The sequence below is a fragment of the Podarcis erhardii genome (assembly GCF_964252035.2).
Source record: "Podarcis erhardii genome assembly, chromosome: 15".
Classification (NCBI taxonomy): domain Eukaryota; kingdom Metazoa; phylum Chordata; class Lepidosauria; order Squamata; family Lacertidae; genus Podarcis; species Podarcis erhardii.
In genome coordinates, this window is record NC_138505.1 from 6,054,526 (window position 1) to 6,073,440 (window position 18,915).

General features: G+C 43.5%; 4 long non-coding RNA genes across 4 annotated transcripts in view; 2 read left to right on the forward strand and 2 right to left on the reverse strand.

Moving 5' to 3' along the window:
- LOC309330125 overlaps positions 1 to 14,099 on the reverse strand; it is a 55,360-nt gene extending 41,261 nt beyond the window's left edge. The window contains exons 1-2 of the long non-coding RNA XR_014151289.1: positions 14,003 to 14,099; positions 12,670 to 13,198 (exon numbers count right to left, since the gene is read on the reverse strand). This is a non-coding gene — a long non-coding RNA (uncharacterized lncRNA). The remainder of the gene's footprint in view (positions 1 to 12,669; positions 13,199 to 14,002) is intronic.
- On the reverse strand, positions 3,645 to 5,345 carry LOC309330225. Its single transcript, XR_014151392.1, has 2 exons — positions 5,300 to 5,345; positions 3,645 to 4,191 (listed from the first exon to the last, which is right to left on the reverse strand). It is a non-coding gene; the product is annotated as an uncharacterized lncRNA (long non-coding RNA).
- Positions 6,357 to 7,781, forward strand: LOC309330160. The gene is made up of 2 exons (XR_014151327.1): positions 6,357 to 6,400; positions 7,258 to 7,781. It is a non-coding gene; the product is annotated as an uncharacterized lncRNA (long non-coding RNA).
- Positions 14,100 to 15,265: 1,166 nt separating the features above from the next.
- On the forward strand, positions 15,266 to 16,468 carry LOC309330616. The gene is made up of 3 exons (XR_014151514.1): positions 15,266 to 15,308; positions 16,193 to 16,366; positions 16,403 to 16,468. It is a non-coding gene; the product is annotated as an uncharacterized lncRNA (long non-coding RNA).
- The last annotated feature ends 2,447 nt before the right edge of the window (positions 16,469 to 18,915 follow it).

Consider the following 18,915-nt stretch of genomic DNA (forward strand, 5'->3'; position numbering starts at 1 on the left):
GAGGCTTTGATGTTAGGCAGGCAGAGGAGAGCCGGCAGCTGCAGAAATCAGCTCTTCCTGACCTTGATGGGCAAGCTGATAAGGCAGAAGCTGAGAGCAGCCTAGAACACTGCCGAAGTGCACTGGAAGCTCAAATGGGCACGGATAGACAAGGAGACAGTTTATCGGGAAAGGAAGCAGTTGGCACTAATCGGGAAAGGAAGGGGTTGGCACTAATCCAATCTCTCTGAGGAGTCGGCGAGTGGGGGGGCTTCTAGATAGGAAGCAAAATAAAAGACACAAGGGGTGTTGTTTCAATATATTATTTAGATACCGGAAGGCAGTGGAAGAAAGGAGTGCCTGGTATGCTCTGGTCCATGGGGCCATAAATAGTCAGACACAACTAAATGACTAAATAACAAACAAAGGAATTTTCAGAAGGGCCATCATGAGTAATGATGCCAGAGGCTTTGTTAGAGCCGTCCAGAGCTATCTGTTGGTTTTTGCAATAAACCCTCCTTTTTAATTATCTACCCTCACTGTGTTCTCAAGCTGGGAACCTGGACTCCTGACAGAATGACCCTTCTCTAAGTTCTTTGCCTTAGTTGGCAAAGGAAGGAGCCGATAACGGTAGAACAACAACAGCTCCCCATGGCCGTATCGGTGGGTGCAGTCGAAAGACAGAACCCGCCTGCAGATCCTTATCAGGTTCTTTGGCAGCAAAATCAGGAATTGAAACTGCCGCTAACCAGGTTGGAAGGAGTGGGAGGGGGGCAGTCCAGGCAGCTGATGGAGGTATATGGAAGGCAGATGTCCAAGAGCCTCATAACCCCCCCCCCCCCGATTTTCAGGAAAGCTTTCAGAGATGTGGCCTTCAAAACAGCAAGGACAGGGTGTCATTCCTCATTAGCCTAGTAGTAGTAGAAGAAGAGGAGTTTGGATTTGATATCCCGCTTTATCACTACCCGAAGGAGTCCCAAAGCGGCTAACATTCTCCTTTCCCTTCCTCCCCACAAGAAACACTCTGTGAGGTGAGTGGGGCTGAGAGACTTCAAAGAAGTGTGACTAGCCCAAGGTCACCCAGTAGCTGCATGTGGAGGAGAGGAGACGTGAACCTGGTTCACCAGATTACGAGTCTACTGCTCTCAATCACTACACCACACTGGCTCTCAGTAGAGGCAGGGGCTCGACACTTTGTGACTCCCTCAGGTTAAGCAATGATGGAGCACTTGCCAATTAGGATCATTTCATAAAAATGATGGGCAGTATTTATCTAGATCCTTTACCGGAGGAGGCGCTTGCCCAGAAGCTCATGAGCCTCACACAGGGAAACCAGACTGTGCCAGAGTTTGGGGTGGATTTTCAGATGTACATCCAGCAACTGGGATGGGAGAGAAAATCCCTGGTTGCATTATACAAGGAGGGTCTGAATGAGCAGATTCTGGATGAACTGGCTGGGATTCCCCTACAGACTACGCTGCAGGGTGATGGGGAAGCCTCCTTGCAGCTAGGACAGAGATTGCAGGAACATGCCAGGGTATGCTGAGGACAGGCAAGAGGACACGATCACTTCCTTCCAAGGTCCCCAGTACTTCCAATTCAAAGATCAATTCCTGCCTCTTGGTGAGGACCAGGTCTTCTTGCTGCTTCCTTCACCTTCTGGGCAATGAAATGATCAGTGAAGCAACAGAGGAATTTGTTGGGAATTATAGTCTTGGGAATGTTTGAGTTTCAACAGTTATCAAAAAGTCTCCTCTCACCCCAATTTAAGGGAAATATACACCAAACTATAAGAGAGGCTTTATCATTTTATTAATTGTCATGCAGGCAGGTAGATCCTACAACAGTAGAAGGATTAGAAATGTAGCAGCAAGAGAAAAGAGAAAGAGTCACACACATTGAGAGTGTCATGAAGGCACCATTTCAAATGCCTTGTTGGAGATGTCTCCTAGGAGAATAGCTGGAAGATGAGTGCGAGGAGTCAACCAGTAGCCCTTGAAGTCAGTACTCATGGTGGTGGGATTATTCCTTGGGCTGTATGTTGTAGACTCCCTGTTTGCATTCAGAGCTTGCCTTGTGGTTCTTCAGCATTTGCATTGTAGCACCCTGCTTGTGGTTAACGCTTAGCTGGAATGAAATATTCAACGCAGCAATAGAGAAATTAAAATAATAATTTATTTGTCAGACAAATAAATGAGAGGCACAGTGGTATATGGTTACCAAGCTCTGGCCTGGCCTCCTGCCATTATGGCCAGCACTTATATTTCCTTAATCCAGCCCCCTTGCTCCTCCTGTGGCTGCCTCTGTCCAATCAGCCTGGTTGAAATTCCTATTGGCTGTTTGCTAGAACCAATCACAGAAGATACACCCATTTCCTTTTGCTTTTTATGGGAAACAAAAAGCTATATATTCTTCTATCTATAAATGACAAATAAGTAGTCATATATCTTACATTTGTCTCAACAAGGAACCTTAATTACCAGCTCACCTCTTGCCCTCCTTGCCCTATTGCCCTCCAAAACAGATGGTTAATAGTTTTAAATTTTTATCTTAAACAGATGTCAGAGATATTGGGTTCACATTCTCATGCGTCATCAATGAAAGATTTCCTTCTTTGGAGGTTCCTTTAAACAAAAGCCTGACAACCACATGTCTAGAGTGCTCTGATGGTGTTTTCCTGCTTGGCAGGGGGGCTGGGCTGGTGGCTGACTTAATTTCAGGATAGTTACAACTCTTACAACTATATGAAATAAGAATCCAACATTTCTTAAATCCTTTCCATAATTACATTTAAGCCAATATATTTAATACATTATCATAGATAGCTTTTTAGAAGAATAAACCTTCTCAAAGTAAAAAGGAAGGAACAGTTTACAGCCTCAAAATAAAATAGGAAGAAGCCTCTTCTTCTGTTTACACCCCACTTCTCCAGCTAGCTGCTTTTTCCATTTGCTCTTGCCCTTTAACCTTAGGAAAATATGGCTCAAGTTTAATGGGAGGCACATGGTTTTATTTTACTATTTACCAACTCTTAATTATGTTTTTTCTCAGCTTTTTTATATTCTGTAATATGTAGGGTCAGTGTAACCTTTGCTCTCAGCCTGTAATTCCCTTTTTACGACTTTGAGAATTGTTTTCTGCTATAAATCAGGGGGCCCCCTTGTCCAGGAGGATAAACATCTTGCCAAAGTACTTAGGCAGCTGGTCTTCTGCCTGGCATAAAACATTTGTGAATTTGAGCTCATTTTTAAGATACAACCTTGATCAAAAAATATAAGCCTTGATTTAAAATGCAGGCTATGATTAGATGCCTCAGCATTGCTTGGGATAGCAGCATTTGCAACCACAGCAGGAAGACCCACAGCACCCGGAACCACAGCAGGGGGAAGAGCTGCAGCAGGGGGAAGAGCAGCACAGCTTGCAGCAACAAGGGGAGTAGCCACACTGGCAACAGCAGGACATCTTGAGGAAGAGAAGGAAGCTTGAACTGATCAGGTCCAATGTAGATGATCTCCTAGCTGCTTCCTTCACCTTCTGGGCAATAAAATGATCAGTGAAGCAATGAAGGAATTTGCTGGGAATTATAGTCTTGGGAGTGTGTGAGTTTCAACAGGTATCCAGAAGCCTCCTCTCACCCCAATTTAAGGGAAAGATACACCAAAATATAAGTGATGCTTTATCATTTTATTTGTTGCTATGCAAGCAGGTAGATTCTACAACAGCAGAAGGTTTAGAAATGTAGCAGCGAGAGAAAAGAGAAAGAGTCACACACATTGAGAGTGTCATGAAGGCACCATTTCAAATGCCTTGCTAGAGATGGCTCCTAGGAGAATAGCTGGACGATGAGTGCAAGGAGTCAACCAGTAGCCCTTGAAGCCAGAGCTCCTGGTGGTGGAATTATTCCTTGGGCTGTATGCTGTAGACTCCCTGTTTGCATTCAGAGCTCCCCTTGGGGTTCTTCAGCATTTGCATTGCTTGGGATAGCAGCATTTGCAACCACAGCAGGAAGACCCACAGCACCCGGAACCACAGCAGGGGGAGGAGCAGCAGCAGGGGGAGCAGCAACACTGCTTGCAACAACTGGGGGAGCAGCAACTCTGCTTGCAACAGCCACAGCCACAGCAGGGGGAACTGCAGCACTGCTTGCAGCAGCAAGGGGAGCAGCCACACTGGCAACAGCAGGACATCTTGAGGAAGAGAAGGAAGCTTGAGCTGCAGGAAATCAAGGGATCACCAGTTAACTAAGCGATACATTGTCAGATGTGTTAAAGACACATTTTAGTGGTGCTTTGCGTTAAGAACTGCCTATTTCACATCCTTTCCTCCTACTCGTGACACAGCTGAAATAATTTCCCTATATTAAACAAAGATTTGCTTGCTGTATAAAGCATGGGAGAAACATCTGCCTGCTGTATACTTGAAATATATCATGGGTGAAATATTCCACCTCAGTTGATATGAGAAACAGTTTACATCTTTAGGGAAGTCACTACAGTGGTACCTTGGTTTACAACCTTAATCCGTTCCGGATGTCCTGTTGTAAACTAAAACAGGTTGTAACCCAAGGTACGCTTTCGCCAATGGGGCCTCCTCCCTCCAAAATGTGGTGGTAATAAAAAAAGGGTTGTAATCCAAAAAAGGGACACACACTTCCGGGTTTGACATGGTTGTAATCCAAAACAGTTGCAAACCAAGGTACCACTGTACTGCCATAAGAAGTCCATTCAACAGCCCAGAGGCAGGGAAAATGGTCAGTCCTCAGAAATACAACTTAAGAAAATGTATCATCCATTATGCAGATATGGTGAAGAGATAATTACATAATCCCATCAGGTAAAACCCAAAGAACCTACAAGGAGTCTGTTATTCAAACCACTTTTCATCTATGTATTAAAATATGGCAGTTGAGATGCTGAAATCTGAAACACTAACATAATCCCATTTTGAGACAGTTGAAGAAGAAGAAGAGTTTGGATTTGATACCCGCTTTATCACTACCTGAAGGCATCTCAAAGTGGCTAACATTGTCCTTTCCCTTCCTTCCCCACAACAAACACTCTGTGAGGTGAGTGGGGCTGAGAGACTTCAGAGAAGTGTGACTGGCCCAAGGTCACCCAGCAGCTGCAGGTGGAGAAGCGGAGAAGCGAACCCGGTTCACCAGATTACGAGTCTATCGCTCTTAACCACTACACCACACTACTCTGTGCATTTGATTCAGATGCATTTTGCACGACCAGAGCCAGAGTACCTGCTCAGAATTTTCGTTTCCCTGCAATGAAGAAAACAAGAAGAATGAATAAATATTTGGAGACAAGCTTACCTTTGTTGACTATAGGAATTGGTGTGTGGATATTGGATCCAGAGAGTGACTGAAGAACTCTAGGATTGTGGTCCTTTTATATGTCTCTGTGAACCCTTCCACAAGCCATGAGGCTCTAATCATGAATGAGAAGCTCTACATTAAACCTTGACGTTGGCCTCCACCACACATTATTAACTGGTGCGTGATCTGTGACTGTATTCACAACCCCTATTATTTATCTATATATATAAACACAGAGGAAATTAAAAGTGCATTCATGAAACACTGTAATTCTCAGCCTGGATTAAAGGGTGAATGGTAGCAGTTGCACATGTTTTTATTTAATATGTAGCTTTAACAAATTTTCATTACAGTACAAAATTAATTGCTAGACGAATGCAAAACATTTGGGCTATATCTAATGACTGTTTTCCAGCTTTCAATCACCCAGAAAGAACATTACAGCCTAATTTGTACCAGAGATCTGAGCTGTGTAAAAGCAATTGGCTTGTATCCAGATGAGTTCTACTTAGAGAAGGACCACTGAAATTAACAAACCTAAGTTAGCCATTTCTATGGAGTTTAATGGGCTTGCTCGGAATAAGACTTGCAGTGTCTGCTACCCAGTGACCTTAAAACAACTATAATTTTAAATCATTGTTTAATTAACATCACTTTATACATTCTATGAGGTTGTACTAAGAAAGAATGGCTTAAATGTTGTGTCCACAGGTAAACAGTCTGAAAACTAAATCCCTTAGGCACCAGATCTTTGAGAGAAGCCCATATGATGCCTGTTCATCCTAACATATTTGATTTCAAGCAATCCCATAAGTGCCCCCTTTGGACAGAAGGGAGAATTAGAGTGTTACTACTGCAGAATAGCCTTTGTCACCTGACTTTAGAAAGGAAGGATGTGGACACAGTCAAGGATCACGCACCAGATGATTGTGTGGTAGAGGCCCATATTAAGGTTTAATGAAGACCTTGTCATCATTGCATGGTTCATAATTGCTTGCGGAAGGGTTCACAGAGGTGTGTATAAAGGCCCCCCATTCAGGAGTTCTTCACTCATTCACTGGATCCAACATCCACACCAATTCTGACAACTGAAAAAAGGTAAGTTCACTCCAATTATCTCTTCATTGTTTCAGTTCCAGGAGAGGTATGGTCTTGAGGATGGAGTCTAGCAGCTCTGGTTTTTCAGTGCAACTTGCTCACTATTTATCTTACTCTTGGTGACAAATCTTGGCCTCCTGCCACATGGGGAGGTGTGCATGGAGAAAAGCGTAATTTCTTAGATGCTAATTCAAATTCAAAATTTACTTCTCTCTTGGGCATGTAGAATGCAAGATCTCAAACATGTTTTCTGGGTACACCATTTCTTATAGAACATGGCAGGGGGTTGGACTCGATGGCCCTTGTGGGCTCTTCCAACTCTATGATTCTATGTCTTTATACATTCATAATGAAGCTAGGATCTTGCCTTCAGGCCTCAAGTTTGTCAGAATTTTAGGACTAGAATGTTTGCATACTATTGTCTTGCACAGGATTTAAAATAGGTTTGGGGTTTTTCTGACCAAGGACACATTTCAAATTGATCTACAACTATAATGGTCAAATGTAATTCACCTGTCAGACATGTATGTTTTGAGAAAACCAGCATGGCCTGTGGCTCCTGATGGAGAAGGAGGTGGTTCCTGAACAGTCTGTTGTGCAATTCCTGAAATGGCACAGCACACCTGACCTGAGCAAGAATCAAGGATCAATGCTCTAGATAAGCAGAAGGGTAGAGATGCATAGCCAAGACAACAATGCATCCCATTTTGCTAACCAAACTGTAGTTTTAGGCTCACTCAGAGGGAAACATGATGTGAAAATAATGGCCACCTGAATGCAGAGCAAATGTCTACAGTGTTTTAATATGCCTGAGGACATTGTGTTTACTTAAGGGGAAATCCCTTGCTTTCTTTCAGCTCTGCCTTCCTTCTCCACCGCTAAGATGTCCTGCTGCTCCAATTGTTGCTGCTCTCCCTCCTGCTGCAAGTGCTGCTCCTGCCCCTGCTGCTGCTGCTCCACTCCTTGCTGTTGCTGCACTCCTTGCTGCTGCTGCTCTTCCCCCTGCTGCTGCAACTCTTGTGGCTGTGGTTCCTGTGGCTGTGGATCTTGCGGCTGTGGTTCCTGTTGCTGCTATCCTAAGCAAGGCTGCTGCTGAAGAAGTTCACTGAAGGGTTGAGAGCTGCTGCCTTCTCCATGCTGGTGGAGTCCTTGGATTAATCTGTTCCTGTGCCTTAAGTGTATTCCTGCCTCCTTTTTCAACCCTTCATTCTTCTCATCTCCTTTTTACTTTGCTTTTTTTTACTTCAAGGATGCATGCCAGTTGCCTTCTCTTTATCATCATGGTGGTCCTGGGGGGTCATTCTCTTTTCATCTCTTTGAATAACTCCACTGTGGAGAAAATAATCTATGTATACAGCAGTTAATAAAAATTCCAAATCATGGTACAGAGCCTTGTTGTGTTCCTTTGCCTTGAGATGGGGAATGTGTCATAGATCACTGCATAAGTCATCTGCTTTGCAAACATCTCCTGATGAAGGGCTGCTGGACTAGAAAGGATCAGAAGCTGAGCTCTTGAGGATGACATCTCCATCTCACATACAATATTAGGAAATGGGCCATAGTTCATTGGAAGGGCACATGTATGACACACATAACATCCCAGGTTCACTAGCTGTTATCTCTCCTTGAATAAATGGATGTAGGAAAACCCAGTAGCAGCAAGACCCATTGTCTGAGATCTGGTGTTGGAACACTAAAACCTGATTTAATTGATGTATAGTAGGGATTTCCTGATAGGCACAATCTGCAGGAGGCTCTCTCTTGCAAACCACTCTTTAGTGGTGCCGCACTTCATAGGGAACTTCAGGGTGAGTTGAAGCAAGAGCCCTCTGTCTCAGAGCCCTGGAAGAAAAATGCTAGATCAGACAAAAATGGGGGTTCAGCATGGTTTTTCACAGTGTCCAATCAGATGCTTCCTGGAAACCCATTGAAAGAAACATTTCTGAGGGTTGTTGTGTGTGAGCATGAGTGCGTGGAGACATGTCATTATCTTATTCATTTCCTTGGTACCATGAGAAACCATGCAAGTGGCATTCACGCTAGTGGCATTCACTAGCTTTTGTTTAGCCCACAAACATTACTTAAATTATTTCATTATTTCCTGCAGTGTTTTCAGTGTTGCCGTTCCATTTATATGCACCAAAGTCAATTACATAACTCACTGCATTAGTTCTGGCCATATCAAATAGAATGATGAAGAACAGAATAGTGGAAGCTGAACTCTTGAAGATCAGAAACACTGACTGAGACTGACAAAGGATTGCTGCCTCCTTAGATCTAACCTAGGGTAATAGTAGTGTGAAGGACATGGCTGAATTGAATGCCTGGGAAGAGTCTGACTCTGGAGATGAAGGGATGCTAGTACAGAGGGAGCCACAGTCTGACTATCGAGATGAGGGATTGCAGTCACAGACAGAGCAGGAGTGGGTTAATTCGCTGCCCCCCTTCATCAAGAGTTCCCAGGCTCAGATAGAGCAGCAGACTCGGAAGGCTTGCAGTCAGAGGGAGGGGAGGAGATAGATGACATTGAGGAGTTTGCTATGCAACCAGGAGGTAGGCAATATTTAGAGGGATCTTCGTTTGATAGCGGGGGGGGGGGAGTTCACCCACCTTCTCCCTGAACCAAAAGAGCTGAAGGGTTAAAATGCAACGGAAGTACAAGAGAGGAAGGCCTGGACTTTGGCGCCCTTCGTTCTGAGAAAGGGGCGGAGACTCAGAGCGACCAACTCATAGCTAAGAGCAGCAGGCTCGGAGCCATGCTCTGGATGTTAGTTGTAAATAAACGTGCCATGAACCTGCCAGAGACTCATTAATTCTTATTGGAGCTTGCTTGCCTGCCTGAGATCATTACAAGTAGTAGCCGTAGCAGCAGTATTAATAAATGTTTACAGTGATTTTGTTTATTAAGAAGGAGAGAGTCTATGGCCACAGGAATCCAATGCCAGATGTTCTGAGCAGGCAATAAGCTTTCAATTCTAAGACAACTGGGGATTTGAGACTGGCGATTAGGCCACCAGGATATTGTAGGATTCCAACTCCCAGCAGCCATTGCCAGAATGGCCAGTGATAAAGGATGGTGGGAATTGTAGTCCAGAAACATCTGGAGGGGCCACACATTCCTCATCTGTGCTTAAGGTCTTGGATTGACCGAGCAACTCATGTGTTGTCCATTCATCCCTATGGGTGCCATTTTGGCTAGGGGGTGAGAATTACAAGGTTAACTACAAAGAAACAGCTCTAATGAAGGGTGTGTGCACAGTCAACACCAGATAATGTTGTAGTCATCTTCTTCTCCGGAAGGGTCAGGCTGGGGAGGCAGCCTCCACCATTCCTCCCCTGCTCAGCTGCTGACACTCTGTCACAGAACCTTGAAGGACAAAATAAATGTCCTGATGGATCAGACTTAGGTAGGGGTGGGTCTATCTAGTTTAGCAGCTGGTATCCCACAGTGTCCAAACAGATGTTTCCTGTTTTCTGAGGGGTGTTGTGTGTGAGTGTGTGAGTGTGTAGAAGTGTGCCGTTATCCTTTTTATTGATGCCATGAGAAACAATACAAATGAATATGAGTGTATTTGCAAGCTTTTGTTTAGTCCACAAACATTACTTAATTTTGTTATTTATTGAAATATTGTGTTTCTGTTTAAATGTATTGAAGTCATTTGCATAATTACTGGTAACTGCATTAGTTTTGGCCATAGCAGAAAGATGAAGAACAGAATAATGGAAGCTGAACTGTAGAAGAATGGAAACAGTGACTGTGACTAACTATTCATGTGGCAAATATCTGTCTCCATACATCACTAGATACAACCTAGTAGCAGCATTAATAATATATATTTTTAGCAGTGATGAATATATTTATTAAGAGAGAGCAAGCACATGAGCAGAAAAATCCAATGCCAGATGTTCTGAGCAGGCTGAGGAATCAATAAGCTTTCAGTTTTGAAATAAATTCATAGGGTTGGGATTGGAAATTGGGCCACCAGGGTATTGTAGGATTCCAGCTCCCATCAGACCTTGCCAGAATGGCCAGCAATAAAGGATGGTGGGAACTGTAGTCCAGAAACATCTGGAGAGGCCACACATTCCTCATCTGTGCCACACATTCCTCATCCTGGACTGACCGAGCAACTCGTGTTCTCCATTCATTCCTAAGAGTGCCATTTTGGCTAGGGAGTGAGAATTACAAGGTTAACTACAAAGAAACAGCTCTAATGAAGGGTGTGCGCACAGTTAAGGATCATACACCAGATGATGTTGTAGTGGAAGCCAATGCCGTGTTTTAATGGAGACATGAGCATTCTTGAGTAATGGCTCACTACTAGGGGGAGCAGTCGCAGAGCTGCATAAGAAGGTCCACCACCTGGTAGTTCTTCACTCACTCAGAGAATACCATATCGAATCTTGTTTCTCATACTAGACAACAAGGTTAGCTGTATGACAGCACTTATGCAGAGATATTAGTGAATCAAAGGACAATCCCAGACTCACAGCTGTGATGGACAGAGTGAGTTAAGGTCCCAAGGAGGTCTATCAAAAGCTCTTTTTTTGCCAAGGGTCTCATAATTGCTGCAAATAAAGCTAGGATATCCCACTGAGGTATGGATTCATTTAGGACCCCAGTGTTTATGAACTTAGAGTATAGTTCAGTTCATAGTGGGAGGCAGAATTCATATACATGGGTGAATAAATCCATGGGCTAAGAGAGGAGATCTTGGAGGAGGAGGGGTGATCAAATCAGTTGCTATCTTCAATGTTATCAAAATACATTAGCCTGGATCCACAAGTAGCACTCAAAATGATGCACTTCAAAGTATAATCTCTTCCCTTCAATAGCCATCCAATCAATGAGGTTTGCAGGAGAGAGCCTCATGCAAATAACACCTATCAGGAAATCCCTACTACACACCATTTTAATCAGGTTTTTAGTGTTCTGTTTTTAGAACTCCTTCCTGCTACACACCAGACAGGTGCCTCTGATGGGGAACTGTCCTAGACTTCAGAGAAAGGGAATTGCTTCTCCCCATTCTCAATTCATCCATTTGTTCAAGGAGAGATAAGATCCACTATCCTGTAATATGACATATGGTATGTACAGTTGTTCATGGTTTTTTATATTAATTTTGCTGTAAAAATGTGTGAGATTACGATACTGTATTTATTTGCATTACCTACAGCCTGTTCTACTGATGAAGCCTAGGATGGCGAAACAAGGCTAATATTCCGGAAATCCTTGTCTTAGACTCTGTGAAAGGATTCTGTGGAACTGTAACAACCCTTCATGTGGATTATTGGACTCTGTGAACAGACAGGTGGAATAGACACTTATACATGTATGGACCTTATGCATGAACTGACCAGAGAATGAACTGATCCACTGGGTCTTCTGCTTTTTTCGTTGAACTTTATGAGACTTTCATTGGAATTTATTCAAAAGTGCAGCTGGTTACGTCTTGTGTGTTTATCAAGGAGAGATACCGGCTAGTGATCCTTGGATGTTACATGTGTATCAGGGCCTGGCTAGATGAGGAGGAATGGTGGGAGGCTACAGCCAGCGGGAAAAGGAACCGCCAACAGGGGAACATCAGAACTGGAAGCCTCTGAGCCAGGACAATGACGGTGGGATACAGGACAGTTCAGAGAAAGAAGGGGAAGAGACAGGCTGGAGACTGAGCAAGCCACAGTTTTAAGTTAGAGTAAAGCAGCTGAGAAGGAGGAGGAGGCTGAGGCTGTGACAGATCCATAGCAACCTGCCAGTTCCACTATTTTCCCCTCTCCTCCTCCCCTGTCTCCAAGAATGAGGATGGTGTTACATGCAGCAGAACGAAAGGTGCAGAGAACCTCTCCTCAAAGGCATTTGTGACTGTCGGGAAGGCAGCTGGCTGGGGAAGAGGCATAGGAGGCTCAGGTTATCAGTTCTGGCAACTGTTTCATCAGGCTAGTCCTGCCAGTGGAGACCTCTTGTTTGTGTTTCATATCTCGAATAGAGAATTAACTTTACTGATCCTCTCTAAGTCTCAGTGCTGAACCGCAACTGAACCAGCCCTGACAGGGTGCCATGTATGTGCCCTCTCCCAATGAGATATGGCCCCCTTTGCAATATTGTATGTGAGATGGAGATATGCTCCCCAGGAGATCAGCCATTGAACTTTTCTAGGCTGGGAGCTCTTCAGCTGGAGATTCTTGGAGAATGCAAAACAGATCACCTATTTGAGGATCTATGCCGCATTCTGCATCTCAAGGCAAAGGGACACAACAAGGCTCTGTACCATGATTTGGAATTTTTATTAATTGCCATAGGGAAAGGTTTTCTTTTCACAGAGGAGTTATTCAAGGAGGTGAAAGGAGAGTGACTCCCTGGACAACCAAGGTGATAAAGAGAAGACAACTGGCATGCCTCCTTGAAGGAAAACAAAGCAAAGTAAGAAGGAGATGAGAAGAATCCAGGGTTGTAGAAGGAGGCAGGAATAAACTTAAGACAAAGGAACAGATGAATCCAAGGAGCCTGCCAGCATGGAGGAGGCAGCAGCTCTCAACCCTTCACTGAACTTCTTCAGCAGCAGCCTTGCTTAGGATAGCAGCAACAGGAACCACAGCCGCAAGATCCACAGCCACAGCCACAGGAACCACAGCCGCAAGAGTTGCAGCAGCAGGGGGAAGAGCAGCAGCAGCAAGGAGTGCAGCAACAGCAAGGAGTGGAGCAGCAGCAGCAGGGGCAGCAGCAGCACTTGCAGCAGGAGGGAGAGCAGCAACAATTGGAGCAGCAGGACATCTTAGCGGTGGAGAGGGAAGGCGGAGCTGAAAGAAAGCAAGGGATTTCCCATTAAGTAAACAACATCCTCAGGCATATTAAAAACACTGTAGACAGATGCTCTGTATTCAGGTGACCAGAAAAGACATGATTTTCACATCTTGTTTCCCTCTGAGTGATCCTAAAAGTACATTTTGGTTAGGAAAATGGGATGCATTGTTGTCTTGGCTATGCATCTCTACCCTTCTGCTTATCTAGCGCATTGATCCTTGATTCTTGCTCAGGTGTCAGGTGTGCTGTGCCATTTCAGGAATTGCACAACAGATTGTTCAGGAACCACCTCCTTCTCCACCGGGAGCCAGTGCTGGTTTCCTCATGAACATACATGTTTGACAGGTGAATTATATCCAACCATCATAGTTGTAGATCAATATGAAATGTGTGCTTGGTAAGACAACCCCCGCCCTGTCCCGCCCCCCATTTTATAGCTGTGCAAGACAATAGTAGGCAAATTTCTAGTCCTAAAATGCTGAGAGAATTGAGGCTTGAAGGCAAGATCCTAGTTTCTCTGTGAATGAGTAAAGACATGTTTTGTATCCAGAAGACCGTTTTGAGATCTTGAATCCCTCATTTCCAAGAGAGAAGTAAGTTCTTAATTTGAATTAGCATCTATGAAATCACGCTTTTCTCCATGCACAACTCCCCATGTGGCAGGAGGCCAAGATTTGTCACCAAGAGTAAGATAAATAGTGAGCAAGTTGCATTGAGAAACCAGAGCTGCTAGACTCCATCCTCAAGACCATACCTCTCCTGGAACTGAAAGAATGAAGAGATAATTGGAGTGAACTTACCTTTTTTCAGTTGTCAGAATTGGTGTGGATGTTGGATCCAGTGAGTGAGTGAAGAACTCCTGAATGGGGGGCCTTTATATACACCTCTGTGAACCCTTCCGCAAGCAATTATGAACCACCCAATGATGACAAGGTCTTCATTAAACCTTAATATGGGCCTCTACCACACAATCATCTGCTGCGTGATCCTTGACTGTGTCCACATCCTTCCTTTCTAAAGTCAGGTGATTAATGCTATTCTGCAGTAGTAACACTCTAATTCTCTCTTCTGTCCAAAGGGGGCACTTATGGGATTGCTTGAAATCAAATATGTTTGGATGAACAGGCATCATATGGGCTTCTCTGAAAGATCTGGTGCCTAAGGGTTTTAGTTTTCAGATTGTTTAGATGTGGACACAACATTTAGGCCAATCTTTCTTAAAAAAACCTGCAGCATGTATAAAGTGATGTTAATAAGACAATGATTTAGGATGATAGATATTTTAAGGACACTGGATTGAAACCACTGCTAGTCACACTCAGAGCAGGCCCATTAAAGTCCATAGAAATGGCTAACTTAGGTTTGCCTACTCTAAGTAGAACTCAGCTGGATGCAAGCCAATTGCTTTTGCATGGTTCAGATGTCAGGCAAAAATTAGGCTGTGGAGCCCAAGTGTTCGTCTAGCAATTATTTTTAACTGTAATGAACATTTGTTAAAGCTACATATTAAATAAAAACATGTGCAACTTCTATCATTCACTGTCCTGCTCAGCTCCTTTTTAAAAAATAAAAAATAAAAGATGGCACATGCTATTGACCTCTGTTCATTGCTGATAAATAAGTGTTATGAGGATCAAATTCCAAGACGTGGGAATACAATCGTCAGGTGCTTTGAGCTTGAGGCAGGAAGTAAAGTCAGAAGATCTGGAGAATTTTTCCTGGCTAAAACAACAACAACAGTGCAGGATCTCAATGAGAAGCTCTCATTATTTCCGTTCATCATAGCATAATTGTTTTAAAACAAATCCCATAACTGCCCCTTCATCTGGCCTGAGAATTACAGAGTTTCCAGAATTCAGTTTTAATTTCTTCTGTATTTATATAGATAAATAATAGGGGTTGTGAATACAGTCACAGATCACGCACCAGCTAATAATGTGTGGTGGAGGCCAACGTCAAGGTTTAATGTAGAGCTTCTCATTCATGATTAGAGCCTCATGGCTTGCGGAAGTGTTCACAGAGGCATATAAAAGGACCACAATCCTAGAGTTCTTCAGTCACTCTCTGGATCCAATATCCACACACCAATTCCTATAGTCAACAAAGGTAAGCTTGTTTCCAAATATTTAATCATTCTTCTTGTTTTCTTCATTGCAGCGAAATGAAAATTCTGAGCACGTACTCTAGTGGCTCTGGTCTTGCAAAATCATTCTGAACGGAACGCGCACAGGAGCTTTCAATCTCAAAACTGGATTTCTTTTAGTGTTTCAGATTTCAGCATCTCAACTGGCATATTTTATTTCATAAAGCTAAAGTGTTTTCTATAACTGACTTTTTATAGGTTTGTTGGCATGGCAAAGGCCAAAGTAAATGGTACCATTGAATTATCTCTTCATATCTGTTTCATGGATTTGCAATTTTTAGTTCTGAGGACTGACCATTTAAGCTGTCTTTGGGCTGTTAACTGGAGTCCTCAGGGCAACTATGAAGTAGTGACTGCCCTGAAGATAATAACTTTTTCACATATCAACTGAAGAATATTTCATGCATTTTAGATGCATAGATATATATAATAATTGATGTCAGCAGCATAAAAAATGTAACACATAGATATAACCAGCCCATGTGTAATATGCATCCAGCTATGATAGAATCTGGATTTCCTCTAGGCTCTTATTTATTTTATACTTGAGGAAAACTCTGAATTCCCCTTAACACAGAAAGCAAAATGGTCCTGGATTTACAATGAAGGCAGAATCACTATTGAATTCTTGGTTGGACAAATTGGTCCATTCCAGCATTCATCAGGCAGATGTTTCTCCCATGCTTTATACAGCAAGCAAGTCTTTGTTTAATATAGGGAAATTATTTCAGCTGTGTCATGAGTAGGAAGAAAGGATGTGAAATAGGCAAAGCACCTATAAAATGTGTCTTTAACACATCAGATGACGTGGCACTTAGTTAACTGGTGATCCCTTGATTTCCTGCAGCTCAAGCTTCCTTCTCTTCCTCAAGATGTCCTGCTGTTGCCGGTGTGGCTGCTCCCCTTGTTGCTGCAAGCAGTGCTGCTGTTGCCCCTGCTGTGGCTGTGGCTGTTGCAAGCAGTGTTGCTGCTCCCCCAGTTGTTGCAAGCAGTGTTGCTGCTCCCCCTGTTGTTGCAAGCAGTGTTGCTGCTCCCCTTGCTGCTGCTGTTCCCCCAGCTGTTGCTGCTCCCCCTGCTGTGGTTCCGGGTGCTGTGGGTCTTCCTGCTGTGGCTGCAAATGCTGAAGAACCCCAAGGGGAGCTCTGAATGTAAACAGGGAGTCTACAGCATACAGTCCAATGAATAATCCCACCATCAGGAGCTCTGACGTCAAGGCTGCTGGTTGACTCCTTGCACTCATCTTCCTGATTCACTCGGCCATTCTCTAACAAGGAAGACATTTGAAATGTGTGTGACTCTCTTTTCTCGCTCTTTTCTATCTCTGCTACATTTCTGAACCTTCTGCTATTGTAGAATCTACCTGCTCTCATGGCAACAAATAAAATGATAAAGCATCTCTTATAGTTTGGTGTATCTTTTCCTTAAATTGGGGTGGGAGGAGACTTCTGGATAACTGTTGAAATTCTCACACTCCCAAGAATATAATTCCCAACAAATTCCTCACTTTCCTTCACTAATCATTTCATTGGCCAGAAGGTGAAGGAAGCAATAAGGGGATCATCTATATTGGACCTGGTCCTTTATAACTGGCAGGAAATCATCATTGAATTAGAAGTACTGGGGACCTTGGAAGGATCATGTCTTCTTGGCTTTCATGATACAGAGACATGGGAAATCTGGATGTATTTGAAAGTGGGTGAGATCCCATGGTCAGAAAAACTCAAAGAGAAGGGAGTCCAAGAGGGATGGGAGTTTCTTAAAGGCGAAATATTGAAGGCACAAAGACAGAGAATACCAACAAGTTCCAGACAACTGCAGACTATTCCAACAAGAAAGAAAAGTTGGAGTCCCAAAGAAATCAGTGGCTTATAGATGAAATTTCAGAAGGGCATATCTGCTAAATGGAGGAAATGAGAAATCATGAAGGAAGGCTGCCAGTAGCCAACAGTTGCAGGCTGAAGGTCAGGCAAGCAAAAGCTCTGTCTTGCAAAAGAGGTGAAACTGCTGAACCCCTACATTGTCCCTCTTTTCACTTATTATTAAAGCAGAACCTAACCTGGTGACAACAGGATAAAAGGTGCAAGGAAGGAACTGCAGCCTCAGGTAGGAAAAGAGGGGGCAAGGGAACACTACTTTAAATGGATTCAAATTGGCAAGGCCTGATGAGTTGCGCCCAAGGGTACTAAAGAAGCTTGCAGATATAACCACAGAGCCTCTGTCCATAATTTTTGAGAATCCATTGAGGAAACGTGAGGTCCCTGAGGACTGGACAAGGGCAGATGCTGTTCCCATTTTCAAACAGTTTGTATGTGGGGAGAAGACTCACGTAGCTACAGACTGGTCAGCTTGACATCAATACCAGGAAAGATTATAGCACAGATAATTAAACAGTTGGCCTATGAGCACATAGAAAAGGATGTTGCGATTACTAAGACTCAACATGGATTTCTCAAAATATTGTTCATACCAGATGAATCTCAATTCTTTTTTTGATAGATTAGCTTGGTGGATCACGGGGCTGCTGCAGAAATAGTGTGCACTGATTTAACTAAGGCTTTGGACAAAGTCCCCCATGGCAGTTGTAGTGTTTTGATGATGGGATGGAGATGGAGAACCTGCCACCAGAAATTCATAGAATAATAGAATCATAGAATTGGAGGAATCATAGAATTGGGAGGAAACCAAAAGGGCATTTAGGAAGGAAGGATCAAAGCTCTGTGGTAGAGCATCTATTTTGCATGCAGAAAAGTCTAAGTTCATCTCCGGAGAGCTGATGCCAGACAGTGTCCATCTTATAATGAAATGCCTCCATGCAAAATGGGTAGATTATTGGAATTTTGAGAGTATTTTGTTTGTTTGTTAAATAATTGAAGGATGGAGGGATATTGAGGCTGATTTGAACTAGTAGCCATTTGAGTCTACTTATCCTCAGCCTACCAGGTAAATTCCCAGCCTCCCATCAGTTGGGGTAGTGTAAGATCATGTGTGTATTTGTGTGTGTTTTACCTTTCATTGTCTAAAAGCTGATTGCTGGAAGATCCCAGAGAAGAAGGTCTTCATGCAGTGCATAGCTAAAACAATGAAAAGTGCTCCCACGGGAGGCTGTGTTGACCACCAACCTAGATGGCTTTAAAGCAGGAGTTGACAAATTCATGGAGGTGGAATTTCCCAGAGCTACTAACCACAATGGCTGTGCAATGTCTCCAAGTTTTAGGCAGTAATGGTTCTTAATACCAGTTGCTGGAAACCACAGTGCTCTTGTGTTTGTGTTCTGATTGTGTGCCATAGGCCAGGGGTGGCCAGCTCCCAAGAGACTGTGACCTACACACAGAGTTAAAAAGTGGCAGTGGGGTTTAGGTCAAAGTTGTTGAGTTTTTTAAGGGAGGAGGTAAAATGTTGAACTTTTTTTAGGGGAGCCACAGTTGTTCAGAGTCTTTTGGGGGAGCCAGTGATCTACCAGTGATCTGCCACAGATATCCAGTGATCTACTGGTAGATTATGATCTACCTGTTGGACATGCCTGCTATAGGCATCTGGCTCGCCATTGTGAGGACAGGGTGCAAGACCAGA